This window comes from Pseudorasbora parva, chromosome 14 (genome assembly GCF_024679245.1).
Source record: "Pseudorasbora parva isolate DD20220531a chromosome 14, ASM2467924v1, whole genome shotgun sequence".
Taxonomy (NCBI): Eukaryota; Metazoa; Chordata; class Actinopteri; order Cypriniformes; family Gobionidae; genus Pseudorasbora; species Pseudorasbora parva.
Window position 1 is genome coordinate 21,814,247 of NC_090185.1, and position 26,612 is coordinate 21,840,858.

Below are 26,612 nucleotides of genomic sequence, written 5' to 3' on the forward strand. Positions count from 1 at the left end.
AACTATGTTTTTTTATAAATATGGCAATATTTATAATACTGTACTGAAAATATTGAAAATATTGAAAACACATATAGCAGTGTTTTCAAATCACCAAGTGCCACAAAAGTTATATTATTACTAGTATGTCATAATGCGTTAAAAATAGCAAAAAGAAGTCAGGTTAACCATAGCAACATCGGCAAAATACTGTACCAATATTATGATTTTTTTGTTAAACATAAGTGTTAATCACAAATGTGACTCTGAACCACAAAACATAAGGGTCATAAGGGCCAAATAATAATGGCACTGAATAAATGAGCTTTCCATTAATGTATGGTTTTTTAGGATAGGAAAATCTGAAATCTGAGGGTGCAAAAAAATCTAAATATTGAGAAAATCGCCTTTAAAGTTATACAAAGTAAGTCCTTAGCAATGCATATTTCTACTAATAATACATTTTGATATATTTACAGTAGGATATTTGCAAAGTATCTCATTAAAACTTGATCTTTACTTGATTTTTGGCATAAAAGAAAAATCTGTCATTTTGCCCCATACAATATATTTTTGGCTATTGCCACAAATATACCCGTGAGACTTTATGACTGTTTTTTTTTGTTTCACTTCAGGGTCACATATCTTCTCTAGGTTACATTTATTAAACATTTAATGAGTATGAGCATATTCATTTGTAAAATAATAGCCTACAGTTCCACCAACCTTTCACATAAATGTTTTATAGAGGTTTTTTTACATAAAACTTTATGATTCGTATAGTTGTTATAAGTACATTGCAATCCTTTATATTGCCAACTTTCTTCTTTGCACATATTTATGCATATATGTATTGCACCGTCCATATCTTTCCATTGTCCCTTATTTGACAAATGTCCGCACAAATAGCCATTCTTTGTATTCCGACCCATCTACCAATTCTTCTGTTTGCGGATGAATAAATCATCTCAGCGTCACGAGGTGCCTTTAGAAAAAGCTCTGACCTGCCCTCTGTTTTATGACAGAATAATGATGTCCCTCGAGATGCTGCAAATCTGTTCCTTGGGGCCACGCTGTGGTCCACTGACACACATTTCACCCGACCCACAGAAGCCCACTCACTTAAAACTACCCCGAGTTCAGACGTTCATCACATTTATCACTGTCGTTCGATTACAAATGTTACTGTGTAAACAAATCACAACAAACCACAAAGCCTCTGCTCAGTGTTGCTGTTGTGATGCTGCATCCCATAATGAACATAGCAGCGTCTCCTGCCCAGTCTATGATAGAAAATAACTGTCTTTTTTGCTTTGAAGCCCTCAAATGTTGCAGCTGATCATTAGCGTACATTAGGGACAAAATAACCATTATACTTCACTGAAAAGAGATTATTTCTTAAACAGAATGTTTGAATAAATGCCAATCATAAGCTAAATATAATCTTGGCAGCAGGGCTCTTTGAAGGGGAATGGTGGGGATTTAAAACAGTAGGCTAATTGGCTTCATAATGGCTGTCCGTGGCTTTATAGCAAAAAAAAAAAAAACATGAACACGAGAAATAAGATTTCTCTGTCTAACAGCATTGGGAGAAAATACCCTGATGACATGAATATAACAGATAGTCTCCCAAAAAAAATATATGCCCTATTGTTCCAGACTCCCTCAAAACGGTATTGTCAAGGGACAAGCGTAATACATACTGCCACACAAATCCATTATTTAAACAGCTGACAATGTGACGGTCAGTGAACAAAGGACTCCTCGCAGGACACACAATATGGACGATTTTCATTGGTTCTCCAGCTGACTACATTAATACAGTTTCTTTTTTTTAACGACAATTTCCAGACTTTCCTCTCCATCATCATCACAGCAAGTCTGATTTCAGCAATCCGTAACAAAAACATCTCTGAGGAAAATAGGCAGCGAACAAGATGTAACCATTCAAAAATAGGCACAGACTTGCATTCCCTTTATCTGGGGAATTAAATTCATACTAACTGCTACGTAGCAGAATACGATGCTTGGAAAAAATAATGCTGAAATCAAATTTATACAAATGTGCTTGGAATATTTACATTTATTTGTAGATGCTTTTATGCAATGCGACTTATATTGGCAGTGACATGGCGGACGGGGCCCCGAATGCAATTTTTTACCAAGGGGGCCCTGCAGATTCACTCTACACCATAATGTCATAATGTTAAGTCAAATTTTCCTTACATATAACCAATGTTAGGAAAAGTAATGCGTTACAATAGTGTGTTACTCCCTATAAAAGTAACTAATTGGGTTACTTAGTTACTTTTTATGAAAAGTAGTGTTACTTACATTTTAGGGCTTGCTTGTTTGTTTTTAAATAATGCAGAATGAACACGGGGACAGGAGAGTTGTGACACTTTACTAGTTACTTGAAACAATAATCTGATTACATAACTCATGTTACTTGTAATGATTTACCCCCATAATTGTATAAAACTATGTGATTTTATAATATCATTAATACAAGGGTCTGAAACTCTAAAGCCTGTTTTCGGGGGACCGTGGAGCCCTGCTGGTCTAAGATACTGCAGGGGGTCTGTGAACAGATTATAAAACATATGGACATATCAGTTGCTACTTTACATAGGGCCCAATGACCCCCCCCCCCCCCCCCCCCCCCTTATATCTGAACGTTTTGTAGATTCCATTGTATTGCTTTAATTAAATACTAATAATTAAAAAGCATGTCTAATGATTTAATTCACTGAGAAAACAAATATTTCAGAAATTCTGTTTCTATTTTTTTTCTGGCAATCAAATTATATTATATATATATTATGAACCATAAACATTCATTTAATTATATGAAATTAGACATTTCAAAAAAAAATATTAAAATGTTTATTATTAGCATTAGAGTTAGTATTATTATTACACTTAGACATATCTAAAATCTACTCTACAACAGTAATATATTTCTGTCAAAATTTCAAGTTAAAATTAACTTATATTTTGACAGGTCGCTGTGAAGACCTCTGTGTGTTTATGATATGTCAATAGTTTTTCTCAAATGAAACATTAAAATGCTTGTGACTCTGGAGATGTATTCACGTCCTCATATAGTGAACATTGCACGCGTCATGCACGCTTCATTGTGCGTGTGTGTGTGGGGGGGGGGGGGGGGGGGGGGGGGGTTGATATAACCATTATTACCATTATAAAACCACAATGATTTATTTCTCATCCACCCGTGATTTATTGGAATGCTATTTTTTTTATATATATATTTTTATATATATATATATAGCCTTTTATATATATATATATTTTTTCTATATTTTTGTAGCCCGTCTGGAAAACACATAGCCCTAGGACGTTTGGGCTTTGTGAGCCCTGGAAGTCTGATCCCGAATCGCAATGAACCAACAAATTAGGAATTATCCAGCTTGTGACAACATGCCTAGGTATGTTTTGTTAGACATGTACACATAATCAATAGATATTAAATGATCTGTAACAATGCAATAGTATAGCATATTAAAAAAAAACATGTTTTACTCATATAAGTGTGTTGCACCATTCCTGTCGGACCCAATATAGAAGGCACAGCATTGTGTTTTAATCTCATTATGTCTTCAAATCCAGTGTTGACCTGTGTCTTGTCTGCAAACGATTACCTTGCTATCGGCATGTTTATTGCACGTTTAGCTACATGAGTCAGTGGGCGGGGCTACAGAAGAAGGCGTACACATTTATCTGAAGAGGCGGTTTTTCGCACTTCTAATACGTCATTGGATGCGTTTACATGCACGTTCTTTATGCTTACGCCGTTTATGACCTTACTCTGATAAAAGAAAACGGGTTCCCACGTTTACATGACCATGTTCATTGTCGGCTTATTAGGCATAATCGGCTTAAAGAGCGCATGTGTGCTAGGTGACAAGCGCAAACTTACAGCGGATTTAAATGCATCCAGACAGAGCGAGCTAGCATTTTGCATGAAATAAGGACATATATCACAAACACAGACTCTTAAGACCCAGAATATTGTAAAGATGTGTTCTCGTCTCATGGAGCAGAAGTAGAAGAGGTTCAGTCAAATCGCTGCATCTGTAACTGCATGAGGGATAATATGAGGAGAAAATCTCCCGCTGACATGGTGCACACTTTATTTAACATCACAACTGACATAACATATGGAATACTCCGAGTCAGATACGGACACACATTATTATTTTTGACGTCACTACAAGGAGATAACCCGGTTTATTAATAAAGTCATGTAAACGCGGTTTACTTGCATTGTCAGCTTACTGGATGTAAATGCACTCATTTATTTGAGAGCCTCGTTTTCTGGGCCTGGTGTCTATAAAAGCTGTTCTTTTACTAACAAGAAAGTTTTCAGCTCTGAACTTACAGGATATTCTTATATTACCATGATCTTTTAAATATCACACGCTCAAGGGAAAGTAGATTTCTAAATTCATCACCCTGTGCTGACCTGATTTTTGTTTATTCATAGGAACTGATACAAATTCTGTGAAATTCCACATTATACAGTAAATTCCGTTTTTATGACTTGATATCATGAGGCGAAAATCATAAGGCCCTATATACAGCATTAAACAAATTAAAGGCATAAAATAATGAAATATGAAAAAAAAAAATCAAGTGTTTTTATATTGGGGTGCCCTATTGTGATGATTCCTGTCTTGTGTTTCCCTGACCTTGTGTGGACTTTTATGTTATGTCCTGTTTGGCGCCATGATTTGTAGTTCTTAATAGTTTTCTTGTTGATTAGTTTTCATTGTTCCCAGGTGTCTTGTTTGCCAATTAGCCCTGTGTATTTATATCCCAGTGTTTCCTGCGTTCTTTGTCAAGTCTTGTCCTTTATGGATGTAGGTTTGGTGATATTCACTGTTCCCTAGTTCTCTGTTGTGGATTTATTTTGTAATTAAAGTCTTTTGCATATGAATCCAGCTCTCCGTTTGTTTTTTTAGTTCACCCCATAGGGCAATAATATTTTCCCCATACAATAAAAATGTGGCCTGTGAATTTTAAAAAAAGCGTGCTTGAATACTTGTCTGCAGAGTATGTTGCTGTTCCTGGTTGATTGTAAATCCATTCATTTTCCCCTTTTATCCATTTATACAATGTCAACAACGTTGGGAAACAGCAAATTTACAGTTCTATAGCCTTACCTTTCTCCACAGCCAGTGCCATTGGGGCTGGCGGGGGGTTGACTAAACTCTGGCACGGGGCCCGGCCTACCGCACAGCTCTTTGACCCCGAAACCACTGACATAAGCACTTAACGGTGGTCGCCCATCTCATCTTGGTCACTTGCCATCGGCTCGAGGGGGAGGATGGGGGAACAAAGCTTGGTAATGATGCCGTGTTGGCTGCCTGGTTAAAGACCTTTATGGGAGCCACGGAGAAGCTATGGAGCGTGGAGAAAAGAAGACTGTCAGCACAAGATCCTAATGAGAATGAAATGAAGCTGCTTGGATGGGGGGCCCAGCTGATCCATAATAGATGAGGGTGAAATGTGGAGACTTGTCGGGTGTAAATGATAAACACACTACAGCGGTGAGAAATTACAGCTTGCCTTTAGCTTGCATTTTAGATGATTCGGTGTGCAAGATGTGTCTATTGGATTTTTAATTGCATACCTATATAGACCACTCGTAATTGTGCTCCACTGTGCGGTACTAAATGAAATCTACAGGCGAACATATTAAAAATTCCCCTCAACGCATAAACAGAGCATTATAAATGAAATATCCCCAATGTGAAGAGGCATAATGTCAAAGGACATACAACTTATTACCATTCTGCCTAATTAGCAATTACACAGGCTCCAAAGCAGGTAAGCACATGTAATAATGTTGCAGTCATGCAAATCTAAAGCCATTACGGCTTTCATGAGGCATTGGATAATGATTGAAATAAATGAAACTGTAAGAGTAATAGCAGTTTTACAAGAAAACACTTTCAGTCTTAAAATTTCATGTTTAATTTAATGTGCTATTTGCAGTTTCTTTAATTGTTTGTGAAATGTACTAGCAATTTCTGCATGAAAATTGTTTCAAAGTAATATTTTGGTGATTTTTTTTTAAATACCATGAAAATAAACATCGCTCTGTATACATTTTACACACATTTCTGCGTGAAAATCAACAAAGCTAAGTTTAAATGTCACAATTTTTATTGTGCTCATTAATTCAAGACAAATCCATAAATTGAGCTTAGATTGGGGTTGAGGAATTAAAACTACGACAAAATAAATGAAATGTCATGTTTAACTGTGTTCTACCTCACCCGCTCCTCTGCTTCAGCATGTTTATCAACTCCATGGCTGACAATCTTCATAAAAATAGATGTCTGATGTCATCCTTATACGGTTGTTATATCCAGTCAGTCTATAATACTCATTGTGGCAGTCTGTAATTCAGTTAAACACACGATCAAACTAAATACCAGAAATATTGCTGGTCTGAAAACAACCTCTGGAAATATATTTAACTGTCATCGCTACACAAATAGCTGAGTGACAATATCCCCCAGCGCAAACATTAAAAACAAATAAACAGAAACAAAACCAGGCATGATGTGCTCTTGGTGTTAACCTTGTCAAGACTTTGCCCTTTATGAAAGCTGTGTGGTGTCATTGAAGGAAAAAAGTATTGTTTTATTTCTGTATGGAATATGAATGGTGACTGCCATTGGATTTTATTCTTGAAATTTAAACTTGGCATGTCAAAATCAGACATCTGGCACAATGCATATTTTTGTGCAAATGAGATTTGGGATTATTTCCAGTGAATAACTATTTCTCTAAAGGCTTTTAAAATGTATGTACCAATAACTGGCCGATATGAAAATTCCAAAAAATAAAACCAAATAAATAATTTGGTTTAAAGTCCTTTCCTGCTTTAGCCTAGAAATCTAGATGCACCCTAGCGGCAGAAAATCTAATTTTCCGCAAGTGTAGTCTATCAACTCTCAATAGACTTATGAGCTGGAAAAACCAAACTAATCACATCATGTATAGAGTCAGTGGGCAGGGCTTAACATAATGACGGTAGGGTTGCGTGCTACTTGAAAACAAAGAAGCTGGCGAATGGCGGTCTTTCGAATCAGCGTTGGCCGCGACTCTGAAAGACTTGGAGTTAAGCTTTTCTTTGAGAAAAGAACAAATAACGGCACTGAAGTCATTCTTAAGAAGGGAAGATGTGTTCTGAGTTTTGCCGACCGGATACGGCGAATGTTTAATCTGTCAACTAGCTCTGCTTCACATTGCTCTGGTTGGTTGTAGCGCTATCCTATCGCGTGCAGAGGGAGTTTGAAAGACAACCGTTTATCCCGCCTCTAGGATTGAGCCCTGTCTATGGTGAGTTTCCAGAGCAAACATCTTGATGTGGGTCTGGCTTGTCAGGCTATTCCTGTCTTCCTGTTTTGGGGGAAATTATGTAAACACATTGAATAATGCTGCATGTTTCAAGGCACTCTAGTGGGCCTTTAAGCATGTAGACGTGGTCAAGACAATCTGCGGAAGTTCAAACTGAGCTTTAGAATGGGGAAGAAAGGTGATTTAAGTGACTTTGAACATGGCATGGTTGTTGGTGCCAGACGAGCTGGTCTGAGCATTTCAGAAGCTGCGGATCTACTGGGATTTTCAAACACAACCATCTCAAGAGCTTACATAGAATGGTAAGAACAAGAGAAAATGTGAGTGGCAGTGTTGTGGGCCCTGTTGATGTCAGAGGAGAATGGCCAGACTGGTTAGAGAGGCAACAGTAATTCAAATAACCAGAAGAGCAGAATGCAGGAGATGCAAAAGAGCATCGACACAACACGTCAAAGCTTAAAGCAGATAGACTACAGCAGCAGAAGACACACCGGTGTCACTCCTGTCAGTTAAGAACAGGAAACTGAGGCTACAATTCATCAAAACTGGACAATAGAAGATTGGAGAAACATGCCCGGTCTGATGAGTCTCGATTTCTGCTGCATCATTCAGATGGTAGGGTCAGAATTTGATGCAAATAACATGAAATCACGGATCCATCCTGCCTTGTATCAATGGCTCAGGCTGCTGCTGGTGTAATGGTACCAAATGAGAATCATTTAAACACCACAGTCCAGTTGAGTATTGTTACTGACCATGTCAATCTTTTATATACAGTGTACCATCTTCTGATGGCTACTTCCAGTAGAAAAACACACAATGTCACAAAGTTCAAATAATCTCAAACTTGTTTCTTGAACATGACAGTGAGTTCACTAAACTCAAATGGCCTCCACAGATGCCAGATCTCAGTCCAATAGAGAACTTTTGAGATGTGGAGGAATGGGAGATTGACATCACGGATGCGTGATCCTATAAATATGTAGCAACAGGGATCCAACCTGGTACAATGTGTATCTAATAAAGTGGCCTTTGAGTGTTTATTTATTTAATAAAAATCACAGCCTTTGTAAATCGCTATAATCACTATTTCAGTTTTATTTCACTTAATCATGCAAATGATAATGTATAATTGAATATCCAACAGCAGCCAGTATTAATCAATTAGAAATCTTTCACAGCTAGTTAAAGAGATGAATGCAAGATCTAAACACAAGCAGTATCTCAGGAAACTCTGGAAACGAAGAAACAGAACAAAACAACCCAATATAACATGACATGGGCTGAATCTGAAATTGCCCTCTATATCCCCAAATAGGGCATTATTTGAAGGGACAGCCATTTGAAGTGGTGTCCGAAACTAAGGTTATCAAGTACACTTATTCTATCCACAATAACGAGTGTTCAGCTGATGTACACACAATGGCTATCCAAATTCGCTTGTTTGCATTCACTGTATTTAAGGTGCCCTATAATGAAAAATTGAATTAACCTTGCCATAGGGAAATAATAAGAGTCCAGTACATGGACATCACATACTGTGAGTCTCAAACACCATTGCCTTCTCCTTATTATGTAAATCTCATGCATGAAAAACACCACAGAAAAATAAGTGACTCTCCACATAACGCCACCTCTGACGCAATCGCTGGGATCATTAATATGTACGCCCCCAACATTTGCATCTGTCAGAACATGTTCATTGTCAGGCGGAACTGACGGAGCCGAGTCATCGGACTGCAGGTATACAAGCGACACTCGAAGATAGCAAAAACGGCAGATCATGGACACAAATGGCATGTTCCAGGCTGTGCAGGGGACGTGAGGACTTTTCATAGCCTTCCTACAGACAAAACATATCAACTGTTTTGGTTGATGTTTATTATAATCGGATACTGCAACAATTTAATTCAAAATCGTTCATTTGTTCGACCCATTTCAAGCAAGCTTCGCTCAGTGTCTTATTCCTGCAAGCAGTAAGTAGTGATTTATCCACTTATTGACTTTTTAAACAAGTGAAGTTATTTAACGTAATTTCGGGAGGAGTACGCCCATCTAATCTTTCAATTAAAACCATGGTATAAAACTAGCAGCTTACCTCTTCCCCCTTTTAGTTCCTGCAGCATCCCTCCTCCTCCCTTGCTCCTCCTTTTGTACAATTTTTGTACAGCACACTAGTGGTGGTTGAGGAGAGATTCCTGACACAATTGTAAAGCGCTTTGGGTGTACAGTAGTATATATGAAAGCACTATATAAATGCCTCATTAATTCATTCATTCAATTTTGCCTGTTATAGGGGGGGAATCGGAGCTCGGGTAGAATATCCTTTCCGAGCCCCTCTATAGCATACAGCAAGCCAAATCTGTTTACCACTTTCACTAAGATTATATTGGCACACAAACTTATGAATTTCTGATTAAATTGAAAGTTTCTTAGAGAGATATAGCATTGTCTAGATAATGCAAGATGCTAACAACAGGAAACTCCAAGTACCATGTATAACCAAAACACCAGATAGTATACTGGTTTTGGTTTTGTTTGGGGGGAAAAATAGTGTTCGTGCTTGCAGTTGCCAGAGTTCAGTGATTTAAATCCCCCAATCAGAGCTTTTCTGTGAAAAGAACACGAATACTATCTGGTGTTTACCATAACATTTGCAATCTGGCAACCATATGCACGCAAGCTTTCTTGCGCACACGGCTGATTTGAAAACACCAATAAACAAGTAGGCTGCATTTTACCAATCTCCATTTGAGAAGTTCTGCTTAAAGTGTCATTCAGTCGGTCTGTGTTCTGTCAGGACGGTCAGGACTCACGAGCCGCTTCGCTGAACAACTGAACTGCTGTGTGCTGTGGGCTGCTGAAATAAGCCAATCAGAGCAGAGCTCAACATTAATATTCATGACTCTTCCAAATAAGGAAAAAACAGAGCATTACATCCTATAGGGACAATTTATAGGGTTGTAAATGGACCTGTAAAACTGTATCTGGACAAATTCTGCCCTTAAATAAGCCACCTCTATGTAGATTTCAGAGAACAATTTAACATACACCTTTAAAGGCTCACTGGGGCAGTACCCTAAGGTACAAAACCAAAAAGGTACCAATATATACCTCTAAGGTACTAATGCGCACTCTTAAAGTACTTATATGTGCCTTTTAAGGTACTAATATGTACCATTTGGAGGTAGGATGTACCTTTTCACTTTTGTACCTTAGGGTACTGCCCCAGGGACAGCACTGTACCTTTTTTCTGATAGCGAATAGTGATTGAGAGTTTAGATGGCAATTCCGGATTCAGCCAAGAAGTGACAAGTAACTGAAGGAAACAAATCTGAAAACCTAGGCGGCTGACTTGTTGCCTCACTGCCTTATCAGGCAATGACTTGTAAGGCAGTGTAAGTGCATGAAGACACCTCACGAAACGATTTTGAACAGACTTCTAAGGCAGTGTCACAGTTTAATGATCGACAGCGAGCTTTGGTGAGAACTAAACAGATCCTGAATTACTACAGTAGTAATTTCTCGCAAGAAATAACATCGGAAGTGCTAACATTGGATTCGGATGTGCCTTAAAGGCTTAGTTCACCCGAAAATGAAATTTATGTCATTAATGACTCACCCTAATGTCGTTCCACACCTATAAGACCTCCGTTCATTTTCGGAACACAGTTTAAGATATTTTATATTTAGTCCGAGAGCGTATCTAAGTGAATGCACACTATACTGTCCATGTGCAGAAAGGGAATAAAAACATCATCAAAGTAGTCCATATGTGACATCAGTTAGTTAATTACAATCTCTTGAAGATTCTAATTAATCAAATTAATCTAATCTAATTCTTGATTCAAACAGTTATGAAACAGCATATTGATTCATGATTCGGATTGCCAATGTCACGTGATTTCAGCAGTTTGACACGTGATCCGAATCATGAATCAATGTGCTGATTTATGACCGTTTGAATCTTTATTTGAGGATTGAAAACAAACGCGGAAGAGAAGACAATGCTGAATAAAGTCGTAGTTTTTGTTATTTTTTGGACCAAAATGTATTTTCGATGCTTCAAGAGATTCTAATTAACTAACTGATGTCACATATGGACTACTTTGATGATGTTTTTATTCCCTTTCTGGACATGGACAGTATAGTGTGCATACACTTGCATACGCTCTCGGACTAAATATAAAATATCTTAAACTGTGTTCTGAAGATGAGCGGAGGTCTTATGGGTGTGGAACGACATTAGGGGGAGACAGTGACATTTTTGGGTGAACTAACGCTTTAATGCCTTCCTACCTTAAAATGTATCTTCCAAAGACAGCAGTTTCCAGTTTACGGACACAGACATGGTTAAAATGCACTCAACAAACCAATCAATCAAATCGACAACAGGTATAATCGATAATCAGACAATGAGTAACCAAGGAAACTAACACGGGAAACGCATGCAAAACTCCCCCATACATACAAAGTACACAGAAACACAGACTACAGGATCATGCAACCCTTTTTGCAGCTTGACAGTTTAATGTTTTAATTATATGAAAAAAAAGAGCAGCGTGGGCACTCAAATAAACAGAGTATAGAGGACAACTTGAGGGGGAGTAAATAATGGCATCTGTATTACTTTAAAGAAGAAAATAATGTAAAACTGATTTTAGATCAGGACATAATAAACAACAATTATCTTTAAAGCTGACACACAATGCAGCACGCTGAATATATTATACAGAATACATCCAGGCCTCACAACAGATGGAAAAGCCAAACCATGTGGGTGGATGTTGGCCTAAGAAATCATAATTGGCAGATTTAACCCATCAGGCTTCGTAAACTCTCTTCCTTACCTCCAGGCCGACACAATGTTGGATCAAAGAGTGGCCTTGGGCTGAGTTGTGTTACACACAGAGGGCAAAGCCTAATTCCACCAGATATAAACACACATAGACACTCTCACTAAAAGCAAACACGCAATTACAAATAATAGAAACACAAAGTACAGACATGCCCATAGACATTTACAAACATAAATACCCATCATAAAAGCAGGGATATCCTGTAAGATGCACTTCGTTAACAACATGCTCTATGTCACACAGATGTGCTTCCATACGGAGCCCTGGAATCTAAAAAAGAACATGTCTCTTGCTATGCCTCCTTGATGGAGATGGAACCAGATGTCCTATTGCTTCCTGCCCAAGGGAAGCGTTGCTTATCTATAAAAGGACAGAAAGAGATTTCATCTCAAATTATCCTTTCTCGTGTCATACTTGTTAACAGAATGTTCCAGGTTTAATACAATTCAAGCTCTATTGGCACAGATGCTGTTCATTGCCACAGAAAAAATCAGATTTATCCCTCTGTTTCTTACAAAGAAAAGCCATGTTTACAGTAAAATTCACTTACAATGGAAGTCTATGCAAAGAGCAAAGAATTGCACTTTTAAATACACGGTTTAAAAACAAGTTAACTAGGGATGCACCATATCAGACTGTGCTTTTTATATAATAACTTTAAAGGTGCCCTAGAATGATTTGAAACAAAATATTAAATTGTTTCAGGAAGTAATGCTCTGTTTTTGCCTTATTTGAAAGGGTCATGAATATTAACGCAGAGTTCTGCTCTGATTGGTGGTTTCACTCCACTGCTGCTCAATGACAGCTAACACATCTATACCATCCATCATGGCAATGATTTTACAATGATAGCTTCTCAACTTTGAAACACGAACTGAACTGGGTAGCGCGTAAATATGTTGTTTACAGTAACGTTACAGTTTGACAGTAGAGTACTGATTTAAAAGTTGATTTATTTAGCCAAACAAAGTAATGTAGAAGCCACTCAAAATAGTCAGTGTCATGTTTACTACTCACCCGCTGCAAAATAATCATACTTCTGTTCTCAAAAATGTATATTTATTTAACAAATTGACTAGAAGCCTTGTCAAATGACTATCATTTCAACTTAGATGGTGAAGGAGACGTTAGCTACAAGGCTCGAGTGAGCGATCTGTAAGCCACTAAACAGTAGTAGTAAACATAGTTAGTTTCTGAGTTGTGTGTTAATGATGAAATATAGACTAATTTAGATTTCAATCCGTCAAAAGGGATCAAGATACGTATCTACTGTTGTATTTTATGACAACACTGGCAGGAAATAATATTAACCTTTGTCATTTAACAAACTGTTATGCGAGCTTCTTGGAGTTTCCAATACTATCATCTTGCGTTAGATCGCAGGGGATATTATCGTAATGTTGTCTTACTAAGAAACTTTCAATTTAATCTGAAATGGGTTCAAGCAAACAAACAACTTTGAATTACTTTGTTGCAGTATCCGATTATAATAAACATCAACCATGACTGTTGACATAGTTTATCTGTGGGAAGGCTATGAAAAGTCCTCATGTCCCCTGCACAGCCTGGAACATGACATTTGTGTCCATGATCTGCCGTTTTCGCTAAAATGAACATGGGCTGACATGCAAATGTTAGGGCCGTACATATTGAGGTTCCCAGCAATTGCGTCACAGGTGGCGTTATGTTGAAAATAGCCAGTTTTTTCATGGTGTTTTTCATAAACAAGGTTTACATATGAAGGAGGAGGCAATGATGTTTGAGACTCACAGTATGTGATGTCCATGTACTGAACTCTTGTTATTTAACTATGACAAGGTTAATTGAATTTTTCATTCTAAGGCCTTTAATAACCATGTTATTGTTTGTTTCTTGTTGAAACATTTGCAACAAAAAATTCAACAACATCAACAACAACTATATTTGAGATTCTTTTTAATTCACCGGTAGATAATATCCTGTTGTCACAATGTATATCATAAAATATAAATCGCCCCCTCGTTCACTATTCCCTACTTTACTCCACTAATACAGTTCACTTGAAGGAGTGAATGAAAACGAGTGTGTGAAGTCGGACAGCCGCTGAGTGTACATCAGGTGTACACTCATTATTGCGGTGCAATGTGGGATTGAATGAGCGCACTCAATAACGTCCACTATGGTTTCGGACACCACTTCAAATGGCCATCCCCAAAAAATAATACCCTATTTGAGGGTATGTGGGGGGAGTAGTGTTGTCACGATACCAAAATTATGACTTCGATACGATATCAGACTAAAATATCGATATATCGATATTAAATCGATACCACAGTAAAAAAATAAATAAATAAATAAATAAGATAAGATGCTTAATATGACAACAGAACTTATTATTCATTGTTATTTTTTACTAAAAATTCATGTGGCCAGCATGTTCCTTAGGGTTGGGCATCATTTTGATTTGAACAATTATTGATCAATTGATCAATTACTATTAAAATTATCTCACAAATTTTTGCCATCTCAATGTATTTTTTACAATGGTGTAAATGCGTTGCAATAGCTTACACACAGCACAAGAAAGCTTGATTTCGAATGGTAAATTGAATTTAAAAAGACGAGTAAACAGTAATAAAATAAGAACAAATAAACAGATTACAAACAAAAGCACAAATAAATACAATAGAATAGAAGATACAAATTAAAAAGACTGCTTTATTTTTTCTGGTAGGTCTAACATTCAGATAAGAAACTGAATTTAAAAAATGCATAGTAATTACATTTAAAACAACATTGGATAATGTTCTTTGTAAAAAATTCAATAGCGTACAGATGAAACTATTAAAGTTACACAAGTTGATCAGTCAAGAGCAGTGTGATCGTTTGTCTTTTTGTAGTTTGAATAGCAAATGACCGCGGTCCCTTTAAGACTAACAGACGCATGGATCCTGAACACTGTTCCTGTTACTCGTTCTTCCTGAACTGTTTGCGACTGTGTTAACGTTAATACTCTTCCAGATGTGCACTGATAATTCTTTGAGTGTATTTGATCAATAATATGCTGGAAAAGGAAGCAAATGTTTGCACTTGTATCATGTCAGAGGCGGCTTTATTAGGGTAGGCTGTGTGTGTGCGCTTCAGATGTGGAGCACGAAATCTGCGGGCATTAGTAGGCTAGAATTAATTTATGTGCAATCCCGCGCGAAATTCAGACCGATCATACACTAACACTAACACACTGTCATGAGGAAAAAGTTCAGCAGAACGCGCGTTCGCCGTGCTCAGAGGTTAACCGGGCTGAGGGAGAATATGCCGGTGTGTGTGTCAGCTCGCTGACGGTCAGAGAGGAGAGCGCAGCTAATATCGATACTGTAAAAACTGAGAATCGTATCGTTTCAGATATTCCAGTATCGATATATATCGAAATATCGATATTTTTGACAACACTAGGGGGGAGGATTCGGATTCAGCCAAAGACTAATGCCTGACAAGACACGCCTGTGAACAATGATCAAGACAAACCAATAAGAACAAAACACATGAACAAAGGAAAGCACATGACAAGATCGATGAGGGTAAGGGAATCACATGACTGTGATAAACTTTGAAATAAAAGACATGAAACATGAAACAAAACCAAAACACACTGTGACAATTATCCCAGATGTTTCCAAGAATGTTTAAATCCAAAGAAATAAACTATTTTTGCCCGTATCCGGACAGTGTCCGTGCATCCCCTATCAATGACATCTACCTGCGTTATACCCTCGATTTCCGTTTTCATTTTGAAAAATCCATTGAAACACCAAAGACACTTTAGTATATTATGTTTTATTAGAAAAGGGAAAAACGACAGAAAATGAAACGCTATATAGCTCAGCATGTTTCGTCTTATTGTAGGAATCTTGTTTTCTCGATTTACTGCGAATATACGTTTTACCATGACTAATATCAATCATAGTAGACTAGAGTAACGTTAGTACATCATAGTCAATATGTCAAATGTATCTAATATGATCGACAGCGCTGTTACCCCACATACGCATGACCGGAACAAGCTCCCGCAGCACTCGGTCCTGCTCTGCTTCGTACTACAGTAACGCTAATAATGTCATCCATGAACATGATTTCTGCCTGAGTGCTGTCCTAATTCTTTTCCACTGGCTGTAGAGGTGAAGACAACATCTCCCATGGATCCGCGCTCAATCTCGGCGTCATCAAGCTACGCCTTTGTTTTAAATAGGCAACCTCTAGTGGTGAAAAACTACATATTGTGCCTATAATATGAGAATCGTGGGATAAAATCACTTATCACCAGTTTGTGCAAAGTCATGTGTAATTTTTCCATTAAAAGGCAGAAAAAACTGTAATTTGCAATATAAAGAAAAACACTGTCAAACCAGGTTTTAATTCACACAGAAGAGTAACCAAATATTTGCTTGTTTAAACAAACTAAAGGATGACCATGAAATGTTCCGCAGCGATCAACGGCAAACCACAGATGCTATCATTAAAGCTTGACTTGTTTTAACCTTGCTATACACCTTTAATCCAAGTAAACCAGAAACCTCAACAGCTGAAAGGACTCTGCCAAATAAAAAGGGATTGCAGTAAGCATCGACATTTGGAAAGAAATTTCCTGAGGTTCAGATTCTCTGACAAAACATATTGTTGCCAGGAGAGATACCTGAGCGAGTGAGGATTTCATGGTTTACACTTTATCATGCAATGAAAGCAATCCGACAACTGTCAGGCTGACATTTCACAAGAGCAGGGTTAAAAAAAGCCCATTTTCACCGATTCACCCTATTATGTGTGAGAGAAAGATGGTGTTAATGGGAAACACTCTGTGATTCTACGAGGATGTGTCCTTTTCAGACGTGGAATGGACTTGGTAAGCAGCTTGTGTGAGAGTGGTAGTGCCCATTAAGCCAGCAAGGCTAGAAACTGTGAAAGCCGGGGGGATGGCCACAGCAATTCAGGCTGCTTGTCTCAGAGGAAACACTTCTGTCAGTTATGCTTGGCCAAAGCACAACAGCCTGAAAAAAGCCCAAGTGCTTCATTCTCCAAGAGCTTCTTGCTGTATGAGCTACGTCTTATAAAAAAACTCCTTTTGTCTAACATCACTAAAACTGGATAAAACCTATCCACCTAAAGATTTCACCTAGAACACTACAGCAACCATCTAGCAACGTTTTCGCAACCACCCAGAACAACCTAGCATTAATATAGCAACATACTAAAAATGTTGTCACCCTAGAATTGTGTCAGCGAGTTTGTTTGCAAAAATGTAATCATCTAGTTCATTTGCTTTCTCAGACACATCTCTTTGGATGATTTACTGGTGTGGTTGTTGTTTGCAACCCACACAATTTTTTCAGTTATTTTCATCTCACTAAAAAATGCATAGCTAAAACTGCATAAAGGGCTGCTGAAGTTGTTTTCACTAGATGTGCTTTATTCTTAAATGGATAGTTCACCCAAATATAAACAGGGATGCAAACACATGTCTGGTCCAAAAAAGAGCGGTAAATCACCCCCAGCCCCAAGTTATGAGACGACCCGCGCATCACTAATTCTAAGCGCATGTAGACTTAGGGTGTGTTCAAATTCACTTTTTTACTTGTTTAACAATGGAAAAAATTATCAGTGTGCCAGGCGCATGGTCCAAAAGGGTTGTATCCAGGGCCGTACCCACCATTGAGGTCCCCGAGGTCCGGACCTCGATAATTCTCCGAGGTGTACACAATTGAAGTTGTAAAATAATAGCCTATTAAGGCAGCGTGTACAAACAGGTGTTCTCGCCTCGCCCGGCGTATGTTTTCAATTGTTTCCAATGGATGCGCGGCACTTTTCAATAGCGCCAACAGCTGGCAGGTTTTGTCCATTTTTAAGCGTTGAGCGCCCACAGTTCAACTTTGGGTGAACATCAATGTCCAATCACACACTGTCAGAAAAAAGGGTACGGGCAAGGTACGTTTGTGAACACTTAGGGTACAAATGGTGAAGTTGTACCCTCAATGGGTCATAATTACACCTTATGGTACACTGAAAAAAATGACTTTGTGGTATGGTAAAATCTATTACATTAATTCATGTAACTATTACATTGTAAAATTAAGTTTAAGTTGGAACTATATATCTTAAGTAAAATGTACACAGTCTATTCATGTAATAACTTAACTGAGAAAAAAGAGTACATTTTATCATATATTTACAAATAATATTTAATGTTTTATGGTCACAGCACATTCACCTAAAATGTTAAGTAAATTTTAATCTGATAAGCAAAGTGCATTTGAAAATGTGCACAGATTTTTCGCAAAGATCCCACTTGTTCAGTGGTGGCAGAGACGGTCATTTTGGGATGTTGCTTTTATTTGGCTGACTTATTCTCAATACGTTTTGACTTTTCACTGAACGTGAGTTTTAATCACAATAACGGTAGCCAACGCTACATAAGTTCTTATTGAGAATTAAGAGAGTTTTTTTTTATGTCACCATTATGGCGATGAGTGTTTTCTTTAGTTGGGCAGTTTGGCGACTTTTTTTAATGTTAGTGTTTCTCTCACTGCTGTGACTGAGTTTGCTTGGCAAGAAAAGCAGAGAAAACATGATCAGATGCTTTTGGCTGCTTGATGATCAGAATATGATCATTGTGTATAGTGGCTTAATTTACCAATCTTATATGTGAATATGAGCAATATACTATTAACCTTGTTTTATTCTAGAAAAGATCCAGCACAGTTTTAACCAGAAAAGTTGAATACATTTTATAACAGACTGTACACTAAGCACTTTGAACTCCTGCAAGCGTTTCTCACACACAGATATCAAGATTCAGCCTAAGAATCTCAACAATGGTGACATGCTTCATGACACAATGCATTCTGGGAGCATCATGCAAAACTAAGAAATATCAGCAATGTTCACTTGGGTTTTGTAATTGGATGCAATGGTAATCTGAGTGAAAGTTACAAGCTATAGATGAGTATTGCCTGTGCAATTTACTTGTGTATTTTACATTAAAAATAAGTGGTTCTAGTAAGTAAATATTACTTAGAATAGCCCGAGTAAAGATTACAAGCACTTTCTGTGTGGAAAAAGTTTCCTAGCTTTTTTTAAGTAAATGTCACTCCAAATTTTTTTCAGTGTACTCATATGTACCATTTTGGGGATAAAAAGGTACACATATGTTCCCAACTGTCAAAGGGTCCATGTTTGAACCATTAAATCCACAAACAAAGGTACAATTGCATGTGTGACAAAATGAGTAAGCCAAAGTGGATGAAACAGTAAAAGCTTATTACAGGCTAAACATCCACAGTGATCTGATTTGAAAAATTCAGTGAACAAAACATTATTCAACCACAAATAGATTCAACATTGAGCAAGAGATTAATTTTCATATAGTTTTGGTTATTTGGACGAGATATACAAAATATAAAAATATATATTTAAAAGCCCACATCTTTGATGAATAGTTCTGTACATTTTGCGCATGACATTTTATTGATTATACAAAGTATAAAGATAATAACTTTTAAACATAAAGCAACTTTGTTAAAGTAAGCCTGAATTTTGTATTGTAATTTTAAACTGATATAAAAGCTGTTTTAAGTTCTTCTATTAATATAACGTTAAACAAATACATGCACGTAATTTTCGTAGCAAACGCACAATGTAGATGAAACTATCTAACGTTTATTTAACATGGATAATGGATACTATTATATGGATACTTTATGGATACTTTTACATTGTCTCAAAGTTCAAGCACGCATATTTGCTGCGAGTCCTCTTTAAATTCGTGTTGTCCAATGGGATTGTAGCCCGCGCGCACCGCGCAGTGCATGCGCAAAGAAGTTGAGCTTGTGCACGACGGTTATTCGACAATATGGCTCATTTCTGAATCTGACGCTGTTGATGGAGGGTTTTCTTCAAAAAATGGAAGAATCTGGAATACATGTTACTGAAGACGAAGCACAGAAATTCAGAGGTAAGTTTAGGTTTAAGTAACTTTACAGTGAAAATTATTGGTTACCTTTCGAATCATGTTCACCTTCACATTGCCTCTGTAACGTTTAACGTTAGGCCTGCCTGACGCGTGAGGGAAAAATTTATTCGAAAACACTGACCTGACAAACCAACGCATTGTTATGTTTTTTTTAGTTTATTGTTGTTATTACAATTATTTTTAAACATAAATTAAGATAACTTATACTCTACCGCGAGACATTGCTCAATGTGGTGTGAAAAAAAAGCAATGAAACGGCCATATAACGTTAACGTTAACAGATTTAACTACCGCGCTTTGTGTGAATAGACTTTTCTATTCACTAAAGCTGGGTCTCAATAAGTAAGCCCAGATTTTTTAATTCAGTTTCCCAGCATTGTCTTACTACAGTAACGTTAATACGTGTTCTCTGTGGATGCAAGCGAAAGCCTGTCTGGGTTAATTTTAACGTGTCTCTTGGTCAGTCTAAAATCATATGCCTTACGAATATTATCGAAGTTGATTTTATATCAGTTTTATTCTATAAATAACGCAAACATATGTCCACGTGAGTTATAATCATTTAGTCCTGACAGTCATGCAAGAGCGAACAACGTAAGCAGCAGTCAACTGAGGCGAGTGCCCGGAATTGTGCGTTGGACGGTAGACATCGAGCCCTTCCAAGGACAGCAAGTGAAATTAGTTTACCATTATTAAGCAGAACTGGTTACGGTAACTAGTGAAATAAGTTTCTAGTCTTTGAGCTGCTAATTTAAAGGATTTTGCCTCTACTCTCACTCTCGGAAAAAAGTTAATTTATCTGTTACTACGTTAAAAGGTACATATCAGTACCTTTTATATTTTGTACCTTAGGATACTACTCCAGTGATATATTTGTACCTTTTCTCAGTGTGTACAAGTAGTGTTATTATGTATTTTTCTAAATTACAGTTGATTTTTTATATACTGCTGAATGGTTATTGAAAAAGACATTGTATTTATTGTTGATGTTAAAACATCCAACTCACTGATAAATCAAAAAAATTTTTTTTTTAAATTTCAGTAAATGAGGTAGATGGAGAAGCAATAGAGTGTGGCCTACAGATAACATGATCTCTCATTTATTTCAAGGCTCCTTTAAAAAAACAAATTTTTACATGAGGTGAAGGAGATGAGGGGACACTAACATTAGAACCAGTGCCAGCAGAATCCTATCAACAAACTTCGATTAAAGAAATGTAAGTGTAACATTTTTTGTGTAGTTTGTGTATTATATTTGCCTTATGTTTAGTGATCAACCGATATTGATTTTTTTTTCAATATCACAAGACTGTGCTTCTCAGCGCTGTCAAAATAAGTAACATCGACCAGCCAGAAAACGTACAAGCCGATGGTGAAATTTATAAAGGCCAATTTTCAGACAATGTCTGCTTTGTCAATACATCAGCCGACCACTACTTATCTTCATTGGTACATTAGTACGGTAACCGTATGCATGTGTCACATTAGAAAATTGTTCAGCATTGTGGCTAATCATCAGTATTACTACTAATGCAAGTTTTTAACTACTACTCCACCCTCACTGCAGAAATGCAACTAGAGGAAGACTGCCTGCTGGATTTGCCATTCCAGTCTTTTCTGGAGATCTTCAGGCCAAGCTTGATTACAAAGAACAATGCCAGAAGGATAGACACAGAATCATCAGAGTTCTTCATGATAGAACACACAATGTAAGTCAGCAACTTGTAAAGCAACATAAATATTTTGAATGCATATGTGTGAAACAGTGCTTTGCTGACATGGATTTGAAGTATTTGTTACTTAAGTAATAAGAATTAAAAATGTTTTAGTTTTTTTTCCAATTGATTTTAAATTAATCTTTTAGGTATCCAACAAATGCAGAATATGTGCAGGTTGCAAAATAACTTATTGTGAAATACCCTTTTCTAAAGGATATTGAAGGGAACGGCTATGTAAGTTACAAGGAATGGTAGACTTTACATCATGTGAAATGACTTTACCAGTGTAAATATTAGTTCCTTAAGGTTATTGTTCCATTTATTAATTGGTCTTAGATTTTGTTTACATCTTAGCTATTCTAATTGACAGAAAGTGGTAGATTCTGTTTATATGCATTCAAAGTATCTTGCCTGTATTAACTATACCATATTTTTCCCACATGTGTTAGGACACTTGGCACCAGTCCCTCAAGCGCAAATTTAAAGCTGAGCGTGCAGCTCTGGTCCATGAAGATGAGGTAAGAAAGAGTAAGGAGAAGTTTGGGCACAAAAATGTGAGACTCCCTGTACAATCTCCAGCAGCATCTTGCAGATCTGAGTCAGGGGTAAGTGGATTCCTGTAGTTAAAATTGGTTACTAAACAAGAGCTAAATATAATTTGACAACTAAAGAGTAATTTAATTAAAAATTATACAATTGTTTGTCTGCCTTCAGGTCATGAATAAAGACTTCATTTAACTATGTCTTCTCTTCTGTATCCATCTCGTGCTGTTTACATTCAGCATTTCCAGGTTCTACTTCAGAATTCCAACTCTTTATTGGCCGACGCTTTTAAAGGGTTAGTTCACCAAAAAATAAATTTGATGTCATTAACTCCTCTCCCTAATGTCGTTCCACACCCGTGAGACCTCCGTTCATCTTCAGACACAGTTTAAGATATTTTATATTTAGTCTGACAGCGTATGCAAGTGTATGCACACATTACTGTCCATGTCCAGGAAGGGAATAAAAACATCATCAAAGTAGTCCATATGAGACATCAGTGGGTTAATTAAGCAGCTCTTGAAACATCAAAAATACATTTTGCTCCAAAAACTACGACTTTATTCAGCATTGTCTTCTCTTCCCTGTTTGTTTTCAATCCTCAAATAAAGATTCAATCAGTTATGAATCAGTGAATCGATTCGGATCAGCAAAGTCACGTGATTTCAGCAGTTTGACACGCGTTCCAAATCATGAAATGTATTTTCGATTCTAAAAAGAGATTCTAATTAACCCACTGATGTCACATCTGGACTACTTTGATGATGTTTTTATTCCCTTCCTGGACATGAACAGTATAGTGTGCATACACTTGCATACGCTCTCAGACTAAATATAAAATATCTTAAACTGTGTTCCGAAGATAAAGAGAGGTCTTACGGGTGTGGAACGACATTAGGGTGTCATTAATGACATAAATTTAATTTTTGGGTGAACTAACCCTTTAACCTGAGCAGCATGTCGCATACATGTGATGCTGACTCGGGATTCAGCCAATACTGAGCCAGCATTCTGATGTAGAACCTAAATGGAAGTGCTGAATGTAAAGGGCACATGAAACTGACACAGAAGAGAAGATATTGTTGAATAAAGTCATTAATTTTGTTTCTGCGCACTAAAAGTATTCTTGTCGCTTTATAAACTTAAGGTTTAACCATTGACATGGAAAGAACCATTTGCATAGTATTTTTTTTAAGGAATTCATTGTGCATTCTTTAATTGAATATCTCTGTAAGGTAAAGAATTAGTGAATGGAATCATGTGTTTTTGAGGTTTAACTGTTGTTGTTATTATTATTTACTTTTTTTAACATTTGATCCAATAGGCGATTGCTTTCATTGGTGAGGATGCATCCTCTGAGGGTCCTGTGAATGTCCTACATATCCAGTAAAGCAAGATGCGATCAAACACTGCTGTGGTCAATGACCGAATGCAGCGGACTTTTGCGTGCGAAGACGGGAGATAAGAGATGGAATGACTGGAGCATATCCTTAAGAAATATCCTTTCTTAAAAACAACCTCAAGGGTCAGTGATATCACGGATTTTAAATCAGTTTGCAGCTTAAAATAAATGTTGAATGTCGTTATAAACAAAGTATGCAAAAATGTTAATTTACAGTTTGTAAAATTGTTGTAATTTTCAAAACCTTCAGGTGATGAAATATGTCCATTCAAGCTTAGAAATATTTGAGACAAAGAATATTAAAATTACTGATTTGATTTTAAAGTATTTTTAGTTCATGTGAATGATTAACTTTTTCATTCTGTCAATTTTCAGTTGTGTGATGAAGTTCTTCATCTGTCAGTTTAAGCCAGCGATTCAAGGATGGCTTTACCAGTATTGTGCCAAAGGTGCTTGAGCTTGTTCAAAGAAATGCTCCATTGGCCAAAGTCTACAAAGATGAAGAGATGCTTGCAAAAGAACTACCAGGTATTGACATAAAACATAGTGGTTTTGAGCAATTACGGATTAATGTGCCCAAGCGACCATGTGCATGTTACTTTCAGTTTATATAGATTTAGTGATTTAAAAGCCCAGCTGGTGATACTGGTATTACTGGTGTTGTCACACGTCATTAACCTGTGGGAAAATTTCCTCACTGTCACATCCCTAATTCAAGTTAACCATAAAAAGATAAGAATTTTTTTAACTCAAAAACATTCAACTCTGTGTTCGTGCTGCTTCGCTGAGCCAGAGAGAAAAGTTTTAAACCACACAGGATATAAATAATAGTGATCAAAATAGAGCAAACCACCTTTTGAAATTAACGGTTGTATCGTTTACATATTACGCAATCAAGTGACCGTTAGAAATGTTTTGTCAATAAATCATTCATTCAAAAGATTCTTCAAAAACACTGATTCATCCAGTTATAAAACGTATTTATTAATGATTCATTGAATTTATTCAAAACCATTTTTTTAAATAATTATTAGGATTATTAGATTATTGGATTATTAGGCTGCTGTCACTTAAGGGTTAGTAAAAAAATTATATTAATGTTACATTTGTTGATATTTCCAGTTAATGTGTTTTTGTTTTGTTTTTAAAATTTCTGAACTATGACTTACAATGAATAAAGGAAACCACTTTTGGGAGGGTATAAATTAATATGAAATTAGGAAGTTTATAATATTACATTATTGAGGAGTGTGTTATCTATTTTTATTACAGATTCTGACTTTCGTGCAGCACTTTTAAAGCACTGAGAAAGCTGAGAGCTTATTCGCATTGAGAGGTATGGAACCATTTGTTAAACTCACTTTTTAATAATCTGATACATGTCCTGTTATAAAGTTCTGATAGTTATTGAATTGTTTAACTGATAGATGTTTAACACGTTCTTTATTTTTCCTTGCAGTGTGATGCTGATACGCCATACCCAACCATACATTTGGTAGACACTGACTTGAACCCTCTTGGAGAGAGCCATTTTCCAGTCAAAGTGGAGGTGTGCAGGGGAAATAGGAGTTGAAGAAGGGACAATTGCAGCCTTCAGTGCCTACTATCTTTTAAACATGGCTCATCCACCCTACATGAAGAATACACTGACCTTCCTGTAGCATGCCATAGCAAAGATTGGTGAGGTGGGTGGCAAGCCCCTTCCAATAACTGTCACCCGAATAATCAATATCCTGTACTAAAAGAGACTACGTTGTCTTTGCTCCCATTAGAGCTACAGAAAATTCTTACAGATACTGCATTTAGTGAAATGTGTTTGTGATTAAATGTTTTAAGGGTATAAAGTTAAAATGAATTTACTGTTGAAAAAAGATTGCTTTGATTTATTGATGTTCAAAACATTTTAGAACATGTAGACTGTAATAGAAAATGTTAAAGGTCCCGTTCTTCGTGTGTTTTCGAAGCTCTGATGATGTTTACAGTGTGCAATATAACATGAGTTCATGTTTCGTAAAAAAAACAGTATTTTTCACACAATTTAATTATCTACACACTGCTGTTTTCTCTGTCCTAAAAACGGCCTGATGATTTCCTTGTTCTATAAAGTCCCTCCTTCAGAAATGCGTAACGAGTTCTGATTGGGCCAGCGCTTCCTGTGTTGTGATTGGACAGCAGCTTAGCGCACTTTGCCCGGAAAGGTCCCACCTCTTACCTTAACGGGGAGATGCAAGCGCTGAATGCGCGCTCTTCTCCACGTGGGAGAGCAACGAGACCACGCCCCCTATTTTGTGTTCTTGTGGGCGGAGGGTTAGTCAACAAACGGTTTTAGTGACGTCATTCCTGAAGGAAGTGCAGCGGTGTAGTCCAAACCGGCCGTTCGCTGTAGGCTTTGAAAGGGAACTTCTGTTAAATAAAATATCTCTCTTGGCATTGAACTTTGAGCTTTATAATTTTTCAGGTATCATTTATGCTCTAACAGCAACATTACACACTAACTAAAGTTTGAAAGATGGAATCGCAAAGAAAGGGACCTTTAAAATGAGATCTAGTACTGTTTTTTAAAAAAATGAAATAACTTTGTTAATGTTACTTGTGTTATTACGGTTAAAATGGTATGTACTGATTTTGAAAGCTTAATATTATTTATATGAAGTTAGTATAAACCTAACAGTAAAATTGCTTAATATATAAGCATCCTGTAATGACTGTGAGAATAA

The 26,612-nt window shown here is 36.9% G+C and overlaps 1 long non-coding RNA gene across 2 annotated transcripts; it reads left to right on the top strand.

The window, feature by feature from the left end:
* The first annotated feature begins 21,321 nt into the window (after window positions 1-21,321).
* Window positions 21,322-25,926, top strand: LOC137039494 (uncharacterized). 2 transcript variants are annotated; one of them, XR_010897675.1, is made up of 8 exons: window positions 21,322-21,449; window positions 21,800-21,941; window positions 22,097-22,184; window positions 22,437-22,555; window positions 23,818-24,018; window positions 24,271-24,423; window positions 25,168-25,231; window positions 25,355-25,926. It is a non-coding gene; the product is annotated as an uncharacterized lncRNA (long non-coding RNA). The 2 variants fall into 2 exon arrangements; XR_010897674.1 differs by lacking the exon at window positions 22,097-22,184 and having other exon boundaries at window positions 22,400-22,555; window positions 25,355-25,923.
* Window positions 25,927-26,612: the final 686 nt, after the last annotated feature.